A 19,064-nucleotide genomic window follows, 5' to 3' on the forward strand; every position below is an offset into this window, starting at 1 on the left:
TCACGCGCATCCCACGGAAGTGTTTCCGTGTGGTGCGCGTGATTTTCACGCACCCATTGACTTCAATGGGTGCGTGATGCGCGAAATACGCACAAAGAACGGACATGTCGTGAGTTTTTCGCAGCGGACTCACGCTGCGTAAAAATCACGCAACTGTCTGTACAGCCCCATAGACTAATATAGGTCCGTGCGACGCGTGTGAAAACCACGCGCGTTGCACGGACGTATATCCCGTTCGTCTGAATAAGCACTTATAGTGGCACCCTTTGGTGGATTTATGTGAGCTGAAATTCTGAGAAAAATGTAATTAAATAATAAAAATGGCAAATTGATGGGCTTTAATTTCCTTGCTTCCCAGGCTCAAAAAACCGACCTGTTTGTTTCCCTCAATAGGAAACACGGGGATATAGTCCGAGTCTAATTCAAAGCTCTTGATCCCCAGGGCCCGCAACTATCATAATTCTGCAAGTAGCAGAGGGACTCGAGTGCTTGATTATGACTGCTGCCCATGCACCCTTATGCCCCTGGGTATAGTCCACATACACATTAAACTGTCAGAAAACCCAGCTTAAAATACTGTGAGATAATAATTTGGTACTTTAGAAGTATTTTTAATATTAACTTTTTAACTTTTCTGCAAAATTGCTCTAAGTGTAGAATTTGGCCCACAGGCCACAAGTTGAACAACCCTCATCTTAAGAGAGTAGCTGCAAGAGTGATTAACTGAGAATATGGTGAAAAGTTGCGCTTAGTTTTGCTAAGGTCAGCATGTTACATTGCATTTATAGTTTTCAATTTTTAACAGACCACATTATGTTGTGAGTTTTATCTGGATTGTCAATGTCATGTGCCCAGCTTATTTCTCTGTATTATTTAAGTGTAAATTGCTGGGAAGCAAAACAAGATTTTTTTCCTTGAGGTGTCAGTTTTAGCCACTTTTGAACTGCCATAAGAAGTAACCAATTTAGAGCTTAGACGTAGTTGGATGTAAAAATGTGTGGTATGTCTAACATATGTGAGTGATTATGAAGATGAAGAAAATAATTAGCCGTCCTTGACAAATCTAGAAAATTGATCCCTTATAATGTTAGTGAAGGTTAGATTTGTTCATTCACCAAGTGCTTTGGGACAAGTTTACGTAAATAGGTCTTGTGTCTGTTAGAATGAACTACTTTAGCATCTGCTACCAATAAGCGTGTATATCTATAAGTGTATAGATCTTAGACTATCACATTAGGCCCTGTTCACACAGAGGTTTTTTTACATGTTTTTTTGCTGCAGCAACCTTGGCAAAAACCACAGCAAAGAACGGCCGAAATTGCCTCCCATTGTTTTCAATGGGAGGTGGAGGCGTTTTTTTCCCGCAAGCAGGAAAAAAAACGCTTGCGGTAAAAAGAAGCGACATACCCTATCTTGAGGCGTTTTCTGCCTCAAAAACCCCATTGAAATCCAAAAGGCCAACGTGTTTTTTGACGCATTTTATGTCAAAAACCACTCATGGATTCTTCCATTGCCTGTTGAAGAAATAGGTAAAAAAACGCAGCAAGATAAAATGCGTCAAAAAAGTGACAAAAATCGCAGCAAAAAACGCCTGTGGTGCAAAACCCCTTAAAAAAATGGAGCTGATTTTTCCAGGCAGAATTTTCTGCCTGCAAAAAAACTCAGTGTGAACATACCCTAAGGGTCAGTTCACACAGAATTTTTTGCCATGTTTTTTTTGCTTGTTTTTTGACGTGGAAACTGCGTCGGAAAACGTGCCAACAAATGGCCGAAAATGCCCCCATTGATTTCAATGGGAGGCGGAGGCGTTTTTTTCCTGCGAGGATAAAGATGTGACATGCCCTATCTTTGGGCGTTTGCAGGCAGAGAAAGTGTATTTCGTGGCGTTTTTGCGAGCGGTGCTCAATCGCCGCGGGAGAAAAACGCGGCAAACGGCGTGCAGGCAGATCAAAATCTGCCTCAATATTACAAACAGAATTTTGAGGCAGAATTTTCTGCCTGCAAAAAAACTCTGTGAACGTACCCTAATGTTCACACGGCCTATTTTTAGCCGTTTTTCGGCCCATAAACCTCCCCGAAAAACGGCTGAAATGCCTCCAAATATCTGCCCATTGATTTCAATGGGAAAAACAGCGTTCCGTTCCCAAGGGGGAAAAAACGCCCCGTAAAAAAGAAATGCATGTCACTTCTTGAGCTGTTTTTGGAGCCGTTTTTCATTGTCTCGATAGAAAAACAGCTCCAAAAATGGCCGTAAAAAACGCCTGATTCATAAAAAATGTCTGTAAATCAGAGGCTGATTTCCCTTGAAAACAGCTCCGTATTTTACAGCCGTTTTTTGTTTGCCGTGTGAACATACCCTAAGGGATACACTGTTATCAAAAAGACTGCAATAGTCCCGTGTGTATACCTGCAAACTTTCCAAGTAATAATGAGTCATTCCAGGAGGCCCCCTAGAGTGTAGTCACAGATGCAGCATCACATATTGATGATAATCATGTTATAAATAAAAAAATAAAAAAAATAAAAAATATTCTGTCTGGGATTAATAGCCTTCTTCATCCTAGTCTTCCAAGATCAAAAAAGAAATAGGAAAGATAATGTGAAAAATGCTGCACTAATAGAAGAGGAGGGGTAATGCTGAACTCTGCATAATAATGCATTGTTCCCTTAGGAGATATAACCACAAATTAAATTGTAAGATATTGAACCTATAGTTGTATACAGTAAGGATTGACAAAAAAAAAAAGATCATACAGCATAACCAGTAAGGTTTTTGGCAGTGGTATCCAACCTGCAGCTTGTTAAAGGGGTTGACTGGGTTATTAAGATTGATGGCCTATCCTCAGGATAGGCCATCAATATTATATCGGTTGGGGTCCGACTGTCGGCACACCCGACGATCAGCTGTTTAAAGGGGCTGCGGGTGTAAATTATAGTAAATTTGTCAGGCTGCTGTGACCCCGTCTCTATTTGTTAAGCTCTGTGTTGAGGGCAGCGCAAAACGCACAAAAATTTTCACCGCAAATTTCGACTTTTGGGCCTCGTGCGACTGTTCTACGCCAGAAAACTGGCGTAGAAAAGTTAATAAATTCCCCCCAGTGTTTCTATTTTGTGCACTCATGAGGACTGAAAATATGGAAACAGCTGTAGGCATGTTGGAATAAATAGGTCTGCAACGTTAGGCTGTATCTACAGCATACATTAGTATCTCTGGGTGAATAGGTGGCAACAAGGAAAAAGAATATATAAACCACTTATTTTTGAGTTTCGGAATGGTAGAGATAGCCACAAATACCTTGCGTTTTACGGTAGTTTGACATGTTAGGACATTGGTTATAACTGTGTTTATTTATGTATCTATTTTAACATCCAACTTTACAATTGTTTCTCAGATGAAATTTCTTTGTGGGTAAATTGTCGTGGGATATCAATAATTGTGTATTATCACTGCATTACTGGTAGACTGTAAATATTGTACCATCATTGTACATAACCTAGTCCATTTCACCTATGCAAGGTATCAATTTGTTTTACCAATACCATGACATAGAGTCTAGAATTGAATCAAGCAGAGCCGTGAAATTGGCACTATAACAAAAGTGGTTTCTGCTCAAATACAAGTCACTACTTTTTGTCTTGGTATCTCATTATTGTTTCAGATATTAAACAAGGCCTGCAGGTGGACAGATCATTGCTCCTGCATTCCTCAGATAGAGCTGCCTGATTAGTAACCCATTGTATATCTGATGGGCTGTAACGCATGAAAAGAATTGTAAAAAGAGATAACACCGAACAGTGCATTCACATGGCTTGTCCATAAATGAGAGATAACAGCAACACAACCTTGCAGAATATAAAAGCTGCCCTGTGTGTGTCACCTAAGGTGGACATAGATATATATATCTTTATATATATATAGATATATATATATATAAATATGTATATCTAGTACAAAAGAAAATGGCGACAGCACACTGCGAACACTAATGTCACCTAAGCCACTAAATATAAATAAATATGCATTACTGCTAAATCTACTTACAATAGGGAGGTTCTTAGTGCACATTTTGATCAAATATCAAATTGTGTGAGCCCACCTGCCATGACAAGGCGACCTCTATGAGGTGGGAACCGACGCTGCACATACACCCAGAACTGGGACTAAACCTCCATATATATCTGGGGATGGTAGGAACCAGCATTAAACTAATTAAAATCACCCAGAGCAGAATGGGAGGAGTGCAAGATCAAAAAATGAAGGCAATCACTAACCCCACATATATGGGTCACATAAAGAACACAAAAGTTTGAACAGCACATTCCAACAAAATGAAAGAAAACGTGTAGACAGGTGCAAGAACACCTGTGACTGCAAATTTATACAGCACACAAGAAAATGGCGACATATATAGATATATATACAGTAGATATACACACTTTGTTAGGAAGTGCGCACTAATTACGTTTTATCGTTTGCAATATATATTACTATGCATAAATAATAAGTGTTTTACATAATTACAGGCTTTGTATTTTCATTTACAATATTTGACATGTGAAGTGAAGAAATCAGTTGCACCCTGTTGGTCCATAGTTTTAAACCAATTTAGAGAAGCCGTAAAAGTGTGCAGTCTGAGTGGTCAGGTAATTTGGCAGTGCCTGAATGATGGTGGTCAATGGAGTGCAAAAGTCTTCTCTTCTGCTCCATGGAGGAAAGTTTTCCAGCAAGTTTTCCAGCATCATACCTGTATATGAAGCTGCTAGTGAAGAGTATCAATTTTCTCCTCCATTAAAAATTTTACAAGAATTCATGGTTTTCCTTTACAAGGATCAGAGATGAATGAATTTTCTGAAATACGTTTCAGGGTGCGATTCTATAAAATTGACTGTCAGATATCGAAAGTGCCCCGATTGCCCTGAAAATCATATGACACTCTGAGGTCTTCTAGGACTAATATTATTGAAGAAGATTTGTGAATGATGTGATGAAGATTAATGATTCACAAATGAATGTAAGAATTGTATAGCTGCAGCAGCACTCACTTACAGCAATAGCTGCCTATCTGAGGGCCTGTTCACATCAGAGTTGTCTTTCCGTTGAGGGGTTCCATCAGAGCTTTCCGTCGGGGGAACCCCTCAACGGAAAGGCAAACGGAAACCATACCTTCCGTTTGCATCACTATTGATCTCAATAGTGATGGATACTTTGCTAATGGTTTCCGTTTGTCACCGTTGTGAAAGTGTTTTCTTTTTTTGACGGAATCAATAGCGCAGTCGACTTCGATGCAATGCCCTGCATTGGAGAGAACTCTGATCCCTACGGTTTATAGACTTGGTTGCTGTGGTCGAAATACACCATGAAATCGAAGACATTACAAACAGGGGGAGAGTCCCCTCTGTCACTCAATCAGCCTCCCCAGGACATGATCGTGGGGTGCCTATGGTTGTCATGGCAGTCTGAAGGCATATTAAACCCTTGTAAAAATGACAATATACTTCAATACATAGGTACTGCAGTTTATTGTACCAGCGATCAAGTGAGCGCTTGTTCGACTCTTTTAGGGGAACTAAAGAAATAATGTAAAAGATAAAAAAAATAACTTTTCCCATTTTTTCCCCTAAAGTAATATAAAAAAAAAAAAAAGCATAATTGGTATCACCACTTCCGTAATAGTTTGTGCCAGTACAAAAGAAAAAAATATTTTATCTGCAGGATTAACGCCATTAAAAAATAGAAATAAGAAACGCTAGGATTGCTGTTTTTGGTCAACTTGGCTTCCAAAGAAAAAAAAATGGAGTAAAAAGTGATCAAAATGTTATATGTACCAAAAAATCGTACCAATAAAAACTACAGCTTGCCCTGCAAAAAACAAGCATTACAGAGCTCAATGGATAGAAAAACAAAACAGTTATGGCTCTTAGAATAAGGCAGCACAAGACAATTCTTATTTTAATCAAAGTTTTTTCCATGTAAAATTATTAAATCATAAAACAAAAAAATAAATATGGTATTACCGTAATCGTATTGACCCGCAGAATAAAGTTAACATATTAGTTTAAGCGCAGATTGAACGCTGTAAAAACGGAAAAAATAATTAGAGGAATTGCTATTTTTTTCCCATTTCACGTCACAATTTTACTTTTATTTTTATCAGTTTTCCAGTACATTATATCGTGTGTTAAAAACTATAACCCGTCCTGCAAAAAAGAAGCCCTCATATGGCTATGTCGAAGAAAATATTAAAAAATTTATGGTTTTAGAACGGCTTGGAGGAAAAAAAAATAAAAAAACAAGAAATTGCTGCAACGGGAATGGGTTAAGAAATTAATCAGCACCAAATTTTGGAACTAAAAATGATGAATAGTAACAATTAAACATTCTGTAAAGGGTTTGCCTGACACAGGTTCTGTGTCGACGCCCGGGGTTAATCAGCCTTCATCAGTTCCAAGGTCTGCTAGAGGGACGCGATCTGTTACCACTCAGGCTTGCAGGCTGAGGAGAGGGAGAACCTATCACAGCCTGGCCTGACGGTTCTAGCTCCCGCCCTTGGTCTATTTATACCCTCACTTGCAGCATGTCCCTTGCCTGTGATTCTCTGGTTTCCTGGCTCTGCTATTCCTGCTATTTACCTGATTGACCGCTGTAACCTTTTGACCCTGGATTGCCTGACTATTCTCCTGCTCCGTTTTGCTACTACGTACTCTCCTGGTTTGATTCAGCTCGTTCACCACTGCCTGTTGCTCATTGTTTTCCGTGGGCAACTGCCCCTACTTCCCCTTTGCTTCTGTGTGCCCTTGTCTTGTGTTGTCTGTCTTGCACTTACTGAGCGTAGGGACCGTCGCCCAGTTGTACGCCGTCACTTAGGATGGGCCGTGCAAGTAGGCAGGGACTGAGTTGCGGGTAGATTAGGGCTCACCTGTTGTCTCCCTACCCCGAATTATTACACATTCACTTTAAGTTTTGATGTTATCCTACGAATTCTGCTCTACAGTGGACATGAGTATTAAGTACAAAAATATGCAAAAACCAAGATTCTCCATTCTCTAATCTTCTCAATTCCTACAATATATCACCCACATCAGGAAGGACAAGCGCCCTTCATCCTTGGGACACGTAATATTCTAGGCTTGAATGGTAGGAATGTACTTTACCTCCAGCCAACATGTCTGCTCGGCAGGGCTGTATTTGACAGCGAGTATACATTGTACATATTAGCTACAGCATTAGAACACATTCATATGCATGGACTGGGATATGAATTTATGCCATAAAGCAACTTTTGCACTGGGGGGGATCAGTTATTTATTGTAAATGATCCCGATCTTATTAAAACAGAATTTCCCTGATGTTTTCTTCTATATCTGTCACCACTGTGATAATATTGGCAGGGCCAGTTATAAAGCAGATATTCAGTGGAACATGTATTATGCAGCATTTATTTTATCTAGAATTTAGTTTGGCAACTTAATAAAAATCATGGCACATTGCAGTCACTTACTGTAAAGTAGAGCAATAAATAGTCTGCGGAGTGCTAGTGAGATTCTTGAGAAACATATTAATAGATTGGTAAAATTCCCACAATAATAAATCATTGCATGTGGACTCAATCTGTACAGTTCTCATATTTGTATCTGGCATTAGACCTCGTTCACATCTGCGTTGGAGGCTCCAATAGTATAATACCACGGACACCCTGATGGAAACGGGTCAATTTGTTCCGTCGGCCGCCGATGGTGCCTGTTGTGCAACGGAATCGGCACCTCCTGAAAACATTGTTCTGCTCCTCTGACTAAGAACAAATACGGGAAGAGCAACGCAGGTGTGAACCCAGCCTCACAGCGAACATGTGTTAGTCCATTTATAATACTTTCCCTCTGGAAGAAAAGTTTCTGTAAATACAGACTCAGTATCAGTTTTTTGCTATGTGCTGTAAACAAATATTATGATATTCATTTTGGTGCATTTTCCTTTATTCGGTTTCTCTTTCTATAATGTGATATGTTTGGTATCATTCACTGGTAAATACTGATAACTTAAATAGAAAAGCAACAGCCATCGTTGAATCTAGTTTTACAACAGACATTGACTGATATTTGTCTCATATCTGTAGACATGGTAATTAAAATAATAGACTACAGCTATGTTGAATATCTAGATTTTTTTTTGCATGTCGTCTATAATGGGATTCCCTTGTATTAGAAGATGCAGTTGACTACACTTCCCAATACAGTTAAAAGAAAGTTATGCCAAAGCATTACGGCCGGACGTTTGCCAAAAGGACACACTTTTGTTATACATATGGCCATCCTAGGCTATGAATACGCTCGGCGTATCTGCCAGGGTATATTCCGGTGTATATGCCAATCTTACTTACCAAGTATGGTGTAAACATAGCCTTATGCCGTCCGTACATTGACTCATCTTAAAGCTCAATATGATGAGTTGGCCATGTATGAGGAAATAACAAGCAAAATCTCAATATTACTTCTTACATATGAGATGCTGCCATAAGCGCAAAGGAGGTACAGTACATGTATGGGAAGATGTCTGAAAGACCATATTACATTTGACCGCCTTTGACTTCACATACAAACAGATCTATATGGACTAAAGACACCAGTGTCAAAAGGGCTGTTTGGGCCGAGCAGAGGAAATTTTTATCTGCTTGCATCACAAACTGTGGTTATTGCACACGGCCCATGTTATCAGCGAGGATTGATATTGCAGGTCATTTGTAAAACAGTGAAAATGCCAGCAGCAAGTAATCTTTTGTGGTGGCTTCAGATTGGTTTCTCATTGGATCTCAACTTTCAGTGCCACTTTGCTATAGCTAATTGTGTGAGGTTCCATTAGTGACCTGTCATGTATCAATGTAGAATACGGAAAGGGGTTGTATTTCCAGCTGATGGGGGGGATCTGAAAAACTACCAGCATTCAATACATGAATAAAACCCATAAAACACTTAGAGGGCTTATGTGGGGACCAAAAACTATTAGCAGTGTACTCCCTGCAGTATGTAAGTACACTCGCTTTATACATTCTGGTCCCCGGTTGCGCTGATTCTGAAATGTTCTATAGATTTTTATAGCACTGCCAGGGTACCGGAAGTTTAGTTGCACAGCCTTCTTTGATGACGATATGACTCTTCGTCATGTGACCGGCCCCGCTGTACTCTATCTAATCAGTGTACCACTGCTACTGCTTGTACAAAAATCTTATAGTCATCAACGAAGGCTGTGCAATTAGACTTCCGGTCCCCCCGCCAGTGCTATAAAAATTTTGGGAAAATCTTAGAATCAGGGCGATGGGGGACCGGCATGTATATTAACGAGTGTACTCACATACTGCAGTGAGTAAGCTGCTAATAATATTTGGTAACCACATGACTCCTTTAAACGAATTCTGTCATCAGTTTTGAGACGTTGAAACTGCTGATAAAGCGATATAAGGGAGCAGGAGGGCATTGTAACTACACTTTTTGTCTCGATCCTGAATGTTGCAGGACCGAGAAATCGATGTTTAATTTTCCCGGCACCACGGTCGCAAGTGCCACTAAGACGGGCACTTGATGTGCCAGTGCTCTTTGGCTCCCCTCACTGCTCTCTGCCAGCCCTGCCCCACTCAGGAGACCTCTAGAACCGTCACTCAGAGCACATAGTGGCACTTACGACCACTGCACAGGGGAAATTAAACCTCATATTATCGGTCATGCAATTTGCATGACCGAGACAAAGGGTGATGTTACAATGCCGTCCCCCTATCCTATATCGTGCTTTCATTAGTTTCAAAGTCTCAAAACTGCTGACAGTTTTCCTTTCATTTTGCATGCAGCTACTTCACAGGTCATATGAGCATTTGCATTGCCATTCCTCCAGTAAAATCAGCTAATTTGGGGGCTCACAATAGAGGTCCCCCTTATTGGCTCTGATCAAACCCTTTGAAATCTACAAGCAGAAAAAAATCTGTATAGAAGGAAAATCTTTCACCACAATCATATGTGTTTTGTTTGCACACCTGGTAACTTTCCATGTATATTTGCATATATTTATGTACCTTTTATGTTCACATTTTGTTTTAGCTTTAATGGTCTTTTACAATACACTACATTCCTCCTATAATCACAGAATTACTGTCCTCCCTGTAATGTTTCAAATGCAACTTGACTTCAATTGCTGTCAGCTGTTCTATTATTTTCTCCTAATTCTTTGTATAGAATAGAGTAAATTGACCACATGCAGCGATGCCTCTTTTGTAAGTAATACAATATGTACGGTTGCTACGTTATCTACCATTACCTTTTTTATGCAAACTTTGTTTAAAATCCCCTGTCGGCTCTTTGCGTTTTACTTAACAAGAATATTTTAAAAAAAAGCTGTCTAGGCTCCGTATGGCATTATAATATCCTGTGTGGTGCAGTTGTGTGAAAATCTCATTCTTTTTGATCGCTCTGTTTGTTGTCTTGGGGTACACTGTTTAGTTTCTTGTTGCGCCTTGATGTTAATGCATTTTTAATGACTGCTAACTCGTATTTTCCACAAAGCTCATTTCAGCAGAGAGCGAACAATTTATAGGCTGGGTCGCCAAGAGAATTTCCCATTATGCACATTTTGGGGCTACCAGGAGCAATGATGCCATTGTGCTTGACGTCTCGAATTTCAGCATGTCCCATCAAATATTCTACTAGGAATGCCTGCTATTTTTCAGAGGCTCATTTCATATGATGTGTTAAAGATATATAAAAATGATGAGGCAGGTGCTGAGGCGAACCTTAAACAGATATCGATTCCCACGTGGCGGAAGTTTTTTTTTTAATGCCAGGATCAGAGCTGCAAGTTTAACCTGTCTTGACAAGAAAATCCTTTGATATATATTTCTGAACTGGCAAGCTTCAAGTGTTGCAAGCATTCCCCCTTCTTTGTGTTTAACATCTAGAGCAGCGTTAGAATCCTTCAAACGTTTCAAAAAGGCGGTAATGTACGTTCAAAATTCGGTTTCCTAGGTAACACTTTTACAGGGTATGTCATGGTGGCATTGTTTTAATGCATTAAAGAACGGCACGCTAATTATCCTCCATCTATTTCTTAATAGGTGCTCTGGTGAGCTATGAAATTTGTGACTGCACCAAAATGACAGAGCTGGGAAATATAGTTCAAGTAGTCAATCCTAAATCAATCATCTGTATCAGGATCCCTTAAAACTCTACAATATATTCCCTTGGCTACTACTTAGAATGACCAGTAAAGAGTTTGAGTCCCACCAGAGGAACATCTGCATGTTCTCCCTGTGTTTGAAGAGGAAATCCTATCAAAATGATTTTAGTATATCTCATACATACATGAGAAAATCTCATTGGTGAAGTCTATGATTTAGGAATGTCAGAATGAAAGTTCCTATAGTGGACTCAGACCCCTTTAGCACTGTACAGAGATTTCTGTTATTGGAGATCGGACACAATAAGTATAATCCCATACAAATCAATGACAGTTTGTTTATAATGTTATGTAAGGGTGGACTAACCATACTGCAGTGTTTTCCAAACTGTGGGTGGCAACCCCCTGGGAGGTCGTGTAAAGACCTCAGGGGGATTGTGTGCCACTCACCGATATGCTGTGCGGCACTGTGGTCTGGATAAAGTAGCCAGAAGCATAGCTAGTGAGGGACAGGGGGTGGAAGCCACGGGCCCACTGAGATGGTGGGGCCCAGGGCCAGTACCCCAGTGGTGGCATGTCCCAGTTTCAATTGTATCTGTGTACTCAGAATGCAGATACAGTTGAATTCAATGCTGAAGCAGGGAGCTGACAGCTCCTTGCTCTAGCATTCATTATGTAATGTCGCCTGTGAGCAACTCAGCGCAGACAGGCACGATGTAGTGACATCATTGTGCCTGTCTGTGCAGAGCCACACACTGCACAGACCGGAGAAACAGAGGGATCTCCTCCACTTGGTGTGGGAAGGGAGATAGGTATGTTTTTTTTATCAGGCACTATAGGTTCATTATACTGGGTATTGTGGGGCACTATTTGGCAATATAATGTATGGGGCAGCTATGGTGGCATTATACTGTGTGAAGACAGCTATTGGGGCATTATACTGTATGGGGCACCTATGAGGCATTACACTGTATGGGGGCAGTTATAGGGGCATTAGCCTGTGTTGGGGCAGCTATGGGTGTATTAAACTGTGTGGGGGCAGCTATGGGGGCATTATACTGTGTGGTGGCAGAAATAAGGGCATCATCCTCCGTGGGGGCAGCTATAAGGGCATTATTCTGTGTGGGGGCCACTAAGGGATCATTATACTATGTGAAAGGGCCCCCTGGGTTGAGGCCCACTCAGATGTATTTGGCCCCCCTACCCCCGTGCTAAACCCCTATCTACGCTTCTGATGACTGCTGATGGTTGGGTCGGGTCACATGACCCACCATCAGCGGCCATAGTCAGGCCTCACCGACATACAGCAGTAGGATACCTTCAGCTCGCCCCCGCTCCTGCCCGCACAATTATCATTGTTTTTGATGCTGCAGGGACTTATTTTTGGAATGGAGCTAAGTACCGGCATCTAGCTATGAAGGATGTTGACATACGTCAGACTAAATATTTTGTGTCATTGTTGCACAATATACTTCTATTTTGGTCCTTGTTTGGATGGTATTCTTTGTTTTTTAATATAATTATCATTGTTTGTGATGTTACAGGGATTTATTTTCCAAATGGAGCTTAGAATGGTAGTGGGGATTCCAAATTTGGTTAACGGCTCCAATTTCTCATTAAACAAATTTAATACAATACTTTGACGTGCTAGAAAAACCCTTAACAGGCTGCAATCCACATCACAACCACTGGGTGGCCACACATAGACTCATATAGTATGGACATCTCGTGACATTGTATAGCGAAATCATGCTTTATTTTTCAAAGCTGGTCATCTCACGCCACACATCTCAGGATATGTTGAGATACGAAGAAAGTTTAGGAAGAACACATCTGTGTATGGCGGCACAAAGAGGCTCTGGGTGGCACTGTAATATGGCACTGTAGGCCCTCTGTGTGCCGCAATATGATAATTTATTTTGGAGATATTATACCCTTATAATCTAACATCCGATAAAACATAATTTTTGTTCTGTCTAAATTCATACGGGATCAAGAAAAATAAATCTCATGCAAGGGTACATCATAGGGCCTAATAGAGAAGAAGTCAGCTTGAAGGTTGTATGGAGCTTTAATAGAATTGTGTGCATGAGGCCTTAGGATATTAAGGATCCACAGTTCAAAACCATTGCTTTTTTACATTTGAAAATCTAAATTTTAAATAAATGTATTCATAATATAAAAAAAAAAGAATTAATGTAAGTTTGTTTATATGTGAAATAGCTCCAGGCTTTATTTCAAACGGAATTTTTTAAAGATTTGATTAAATATTGAAGCACTTGACGCATGAACACTGCCGATTAAATCAACATTTCACAAATAGTCAAGGTTCACACACAAAAGTTTTATAAAGTAGATGTTAAAATAATTAGAAGTTTGTATATGTAACCTGAATTACAGATTAATTCAAGTTTTTGAGTTCAAGTCTATAAAAAATATATAGCAATGTATTGAATGCGTACAGCACAGGAACAGTATATTTTTTTTCTCTGATTTACAAGGAGATTTTGGCAGGAACAATCTCGCCAACCCCCTAGGCAAGGTGAGCTCATACTAACTTCATTCATTAATGTGTTTTTATAAACATGGCTTTGGACAATGCTTATATTGAGGAATATGTGAATTATCTAGAATGGAAATGCCTGGCTTGGTCACAAAAAAATAATTTATGTCAATGTAAAAGAAAAATGAACATAATTATGCTGATAACAACACAGTGGAGGTTGGTTACTAAGAGGAGGACAGATGGGTGGAAAATTATGAAAATATCAACTTTATCATCAAAATAAATGGACATCTTTCAGGCAATCAATTATCCTATGTCCTGTTAGGGCATGCTTAGACATTGTAGGGGGTTCCCCAACTGGGAATGCCCTCTTTTGGCTAAAGCAGAGTGTTACCTCTATTAGTATGCTGGAGGACTGCTCGCACTTTCATTGAAAACAAAGACAATATTGACATTACTTGATTTCAATCGGTGCCCAACCATCCCTTTTTTTCCCGCATTTGCACTGGAGGAAAATGGCTAAAGCTTCATTCACATCTGCGTCGGGCTACCGTTCATGGGTCACATCCGACCATTCCGTCAGGGGAACCTATGAACGGAAACCAAATGGAAACCATAGCTTTCCGTTTGCATTGCCATTGATTTCAATGGTAATGCTACCGTTGCAAATGGTTTGGTCGACTGCGATATTGATTCCGCCCAAAAAATGGAAACCTTATGGAATGGAGACAAACGGAAACCATTTGCAATGCAAGCATTAGCATTAATATATGGTTTCCGTTTGGTTTACGTTCATGGATTCCCCTGACGGAAAGGACTGACAGAACCCATGAATGGAAGCCCGACGCAGATGTGAACGAAGCCTAAGTCCCCATGCACATGAACGTGGTTTTGCGGCGGCAACTCCCCCGAAAATCCATGGGAGAATTGCGGCCCCATTCATTTCTATGGGGCCATACACTCGACCGTGGTTTCCACGGTCCGTGTCTGGCCCAGGAGCCTGGACCACAGAAACAAAGGACATGTCTTATTACGGCCGTGTTCTGCGTTCCAGGCTTATAGAAAATAATGGACGTGGCCATGTGCACGGTCCACGATTTGCGGGCGGCTTGCCGGTGACACTCCGCTGCCGACCGACTCCAAAATCACGGCTGTGCACATGGCTACGGTCGTGTGCATGAGGCCTAACAACTTCTTGGTTTCTTTAGAGAATACCCATGATCAGCTGCTGCCAGGCGTAACAACATTAGGAAAAGGGGTGCAGACCTGATAATTCCATTAAAAAGTGTGTCTATCTTTTAACACCATGTCACTTTTAGGTCCAACATTCTCTGCTTAATAATTTTGTAAAAGTTTTGTAAGTTTATAGCAGTCAGACCTTTAGTTTGTTTTACTTGATAAATTTCTGGCTGCCTGCAGTCACCACTAGGGGGAGCTCAGGAGCTTAAAGCGGTTGTCCATTTTTTTTTTCTTTTACTTATTTGTATAATAGGAAACCATCCTACTTAAAATAACTAACTACTTCACTGTGATTGTGTTTACTCTCTCTAGATGATTTATAAAGTGTCTGGCTGTCTCTATGAGATGTTGTTAATAAAGTTAAATAAAAAAACACACATGCGACAAAGGGAAAGAATGTAGGAGCTGTACCACACAGACATGACAGACATGATGATGAGATGCTGCTGTAGGTGGAAATACTTTATAACTTCTGCTCCTACAATAACTTACTATTATATACCTGGACAGTGTTACCTGAATGCCAGTGGTCACATGATGTGTGTCACATGACTACCGCCATCTTTATTCCATAAAGTTACGCTTTGGGTGCATTTCTATGGACTACTCTGTGGGCTAATGAGTTTACAGGATCGCCTGTCTCTGAACAAGTCTATAGGGTGGAGCCTATAGTTTTTTCAGTTAAGGCTTTGACCGGTCACGTGTGCTCTTGCTCAGTGTGAGGTCACAAGTAGAGGAAGTTACCAAATAATGTATGTCATGAGGATGGACATGGAGGTAACCCTAACGAATGTCCAAGAGTTGCCATTTTGTTAAACAGAAAAAGATAAACAGAGGACCACAATAATAGCAAACCTAAACATAACTTTCTCATAGTGAAAAAAATCATTTATTTATTAATCTAATTGATATAAAATAAAGTGATGAAAGATGCTGCTTTAATCTTGGTGAATTATTTCATCATTTAGTTTGTACAGTCTACAAATATCAATGATGAAATAATTTTATCATATCTGATATAATAAACGTATTGCCCCAGTTCAATCCCAAGAAGGCTAAGTATAAATAATGAATGGACAATTTACCATCATTACCATCATTATCATACATATATTCATGTATAGAAATATTTGCTGAATAGCACCCACCTGACATTAGTTTTCACCTAGGTTCCCTATTGTGCCATTTATGTAATTTAAGTATTTTAATCCATTGTATTTCCACATTCTTAATTTGCACAGTGTTGCTTAGTGTACGCAGTGTAAATACAGTAGTGCAAATATTATAGCAATAATTCATGCTATGAGAACGCTTTGCTTCATTTCTTGCACATAGGGAGAGGTGCCACCCATTAAAATATCTCATGCTTCAGCTCACAAGAAATTGGATCTGCCGTGTTTGAAAACTTTGAAATAATGTTTACACTGATTTAACAGCTGGACCTGCAGTGAATCTGAATAGGTCAGAAACTGTCACGAATGAAGCCAGAGAAAATAACAGGAACAGCTCAAATTGCCTGCTCCACAAAGTATAATAGCGGTGTTACTTTTAACACCTTTATCCAGAGTGAATATGTGTATTTACTTTCCAGGTATAACTAATAATATGAGTTAGATTTGCACACATTGGTGAAACACTAGCAGTTTTATATTTTGAAATCTATTACTGTCAAAGTAGGATGGTTTGTACTTGCACTGTAAAAACACAAACTTTACTATAACTCTTTTATTAATATTATTAGAGAGAGTATTTATTTACATCACCTTTATATATTTATTCCTGCATGGACCATAATAATAATAATTTATTATTATTATTATTATTATTAGTGTGATTATTTATCAATATCACCTTTATATATTTAATTTATTCCTGCACAGAGCAGAACAATTATTATTCTAAAAAACAATATTATTGTTGTTATTATTTATCATGTTGCTTCCTATTTTACAGCAGATCAGTCAGATATTTATGCTGTCCTGTCTGAGCGGGGAGCATGCATATATGCATATACTTGGACTCATACTTGTGGCACTGGTCACGTGCTGCAGGTATAAGTTCTAAATTCTCCTATACCACTTAGGGTATGTGCACACACACTAATTACGTCCGTAATTGACAGACGTATTTCGGCCGCAAGTCCCGGACCGAACACAGTGCAGGGAGCCGGGCTCCTAGCATCATACTTATGTACGATGCTAGAAGTCCCTGCCTCGCTGCAGGACAACTGTCCCGTACTGTAAACATGATTATACAACGGGACAGTTGTCCTGCAGCAAGGCAGGGACTCCTAGCGTCGTACATATGTATGATGCTAGGAGCCCGGCTCCTTGCACTGTGTTCGGTCCGGGACTTGCGGCCGAAATACGTCCGTCAATTACGGACGTAATTAGTGTGTGTGCACATACCCTTAAAGGAGTTGTCCATAACCGGACAACTGATTAACTATCCACAGGATAGGTCATTAGTATATGATCACTGGGGGTCTGAAACCATAACCCCGCTCCTATCAGCTGCTCCAGTTGCCTCGGGGCACCGGATGTTTTGAACGTTATGCAGTAGTTGGAGCCAGATGGCTCCGGTCACGGAATAGCAGCCGAGCTGCAGTACTGCAGCTCTGCTCCTATTCAAGTGAATAGGAGTAGAGCTGCAGTTCTGCAGAACGGCCACTATGCAGTGGTCGGAACCATCTGCTGCCGGCTCCAACTACTGCATAATGTTCAAATCATCCAGCGCCTGGAGGCAGCTGGAGTAGCTGATCTGTGCGGGTTCTGGGTGTCGGAACCGCACCGATCATATACTGATGACCTATTCAGTGGATAGGTCATCAGTTGTCCGGTTGTGGACAACCCCTTCAGCATTAACTAATAAATGACAGCACGCTCAAATCAGCGTGTTTGTCTCTTCCTAATGCTGCCCTCAGACAGAGCAGTATAAATATCTGACCAATAAGCTTTAAGTAATGGATAAATGTAAATTTGTATTGCCTTAGTCTGGGTTCACACAGAGTTTTTTGCAGGCAGAAAATCTGCCTCAAAATTCAGTTTGGAATTTTGAGGCAGACTTTGCTCTGCCTGCACGCCATTGAGCGCCGCGGGCAAAAAACGCAGCAAAATACGCTTTCTCTGCCTCCCATTGATGTCAATGAGAGGTCAGAGATGTAATTGCCCGAAGATAGGGCATGTCTCTTCTTTTTCCTGCGAGCTGTTTTTCCGATTTTTTAAATCAATGGGAGGCATTTTCGGCCGTTTTTTGGCACGTTTTCCAATGCGGTTTCCTCGTCAAAAAACGTGTAAAAAAACCTCTGTGTGAACAGACCCTTACTCACATGTATTTATTTTTAATATTATTATAACTATTTTTATTATTATTTCAGACTTGTTTTACATTATTTCAAGTTTAAATATAAATGGGAAATCTCTGTAATGCTTATTTACAGTGAATCTAAACGCTATACTTAAAGGGGTTGACTCACTTTAAATATCAGTTATATATATTGTATAGATATGAAAAAATTCAACAATGTTTGCTATTTACATGCTAATAAAAAATAATCCAGTGAAGAGTTTTCAAAGTGTAAAGCATAATGCCGGTGACACGCATGCTCAAACATCATTTAATGACTAGTTATTACATAATTAAAACTATGCACATTTTCAAAATAGTCACACACAACATTTGGCCATATTTACTAATGCTTTATAATAGTAAGACAGCATAAACTTAGACCAGTCACAAAATAAGCCACATTTATCACATTGGAGCACGCTATGCGATAATTTGGGCACACCTTGCATGACTTGTTATTCACACTCTTCTCCTCCTTATACCTTTTTATTTGGATTATTTTGTACCAAATTTTTGTGCCAGTTTTTTTAGTGCATTTTTGGTGCACTTTGGTTCATTTTCAGTCACGCTCCCTTTTAGTAAGCCATGACCCTTTCCCGTTAAGCCTCACACCCTTTCCGAAACACTTTATAGTGAGGTGAAATCATCAAAATTGTACTGAAAAATCGACAAATTCTAGACCCAGACACTGTAGTAAATCTGCTCCATTGTGTGTTGGAACACAATCTCCAAATATGCAACCTAATAAACTGTATAGGTTTTCCACATTTAAAAAAAAAATGTTTTACAAAATGACTGCGCAAATAAGACTGCAGCAAA

At 39.9% G+C, this 19,064-nt stretch overlaps 1 protein-coding gene across 2 annotated transcripts in view; it reads left to right on the plus strand.

Annotated features, from left to right (window-relative positions):
• The window catches only part of ROBO1 (roundabout guidance receptor 1), an 890,328-nt gene that overhangs the window by 303,493 nt on the left and 567,771 nt on the right, over positions 1-19,064 (plus strand). The window lies entirely within an intron of this gene.

This window comes from Rhinoderma darwinii, chromosome 2 (genome assembly GCF_050947455.1).
Source record: "Rhinoderma darwinii isolate aRhiDar2 chromosome 2, aRhiDar2.hap1, whole genome shotgun sequence".
Classification (NCBI taxonomy): Eukaryota; Metazoa; Chordata; class Amphibia; order Anura; family Rhinodermatidae; genus Rhinoderma; species Rhinoderma darwinii.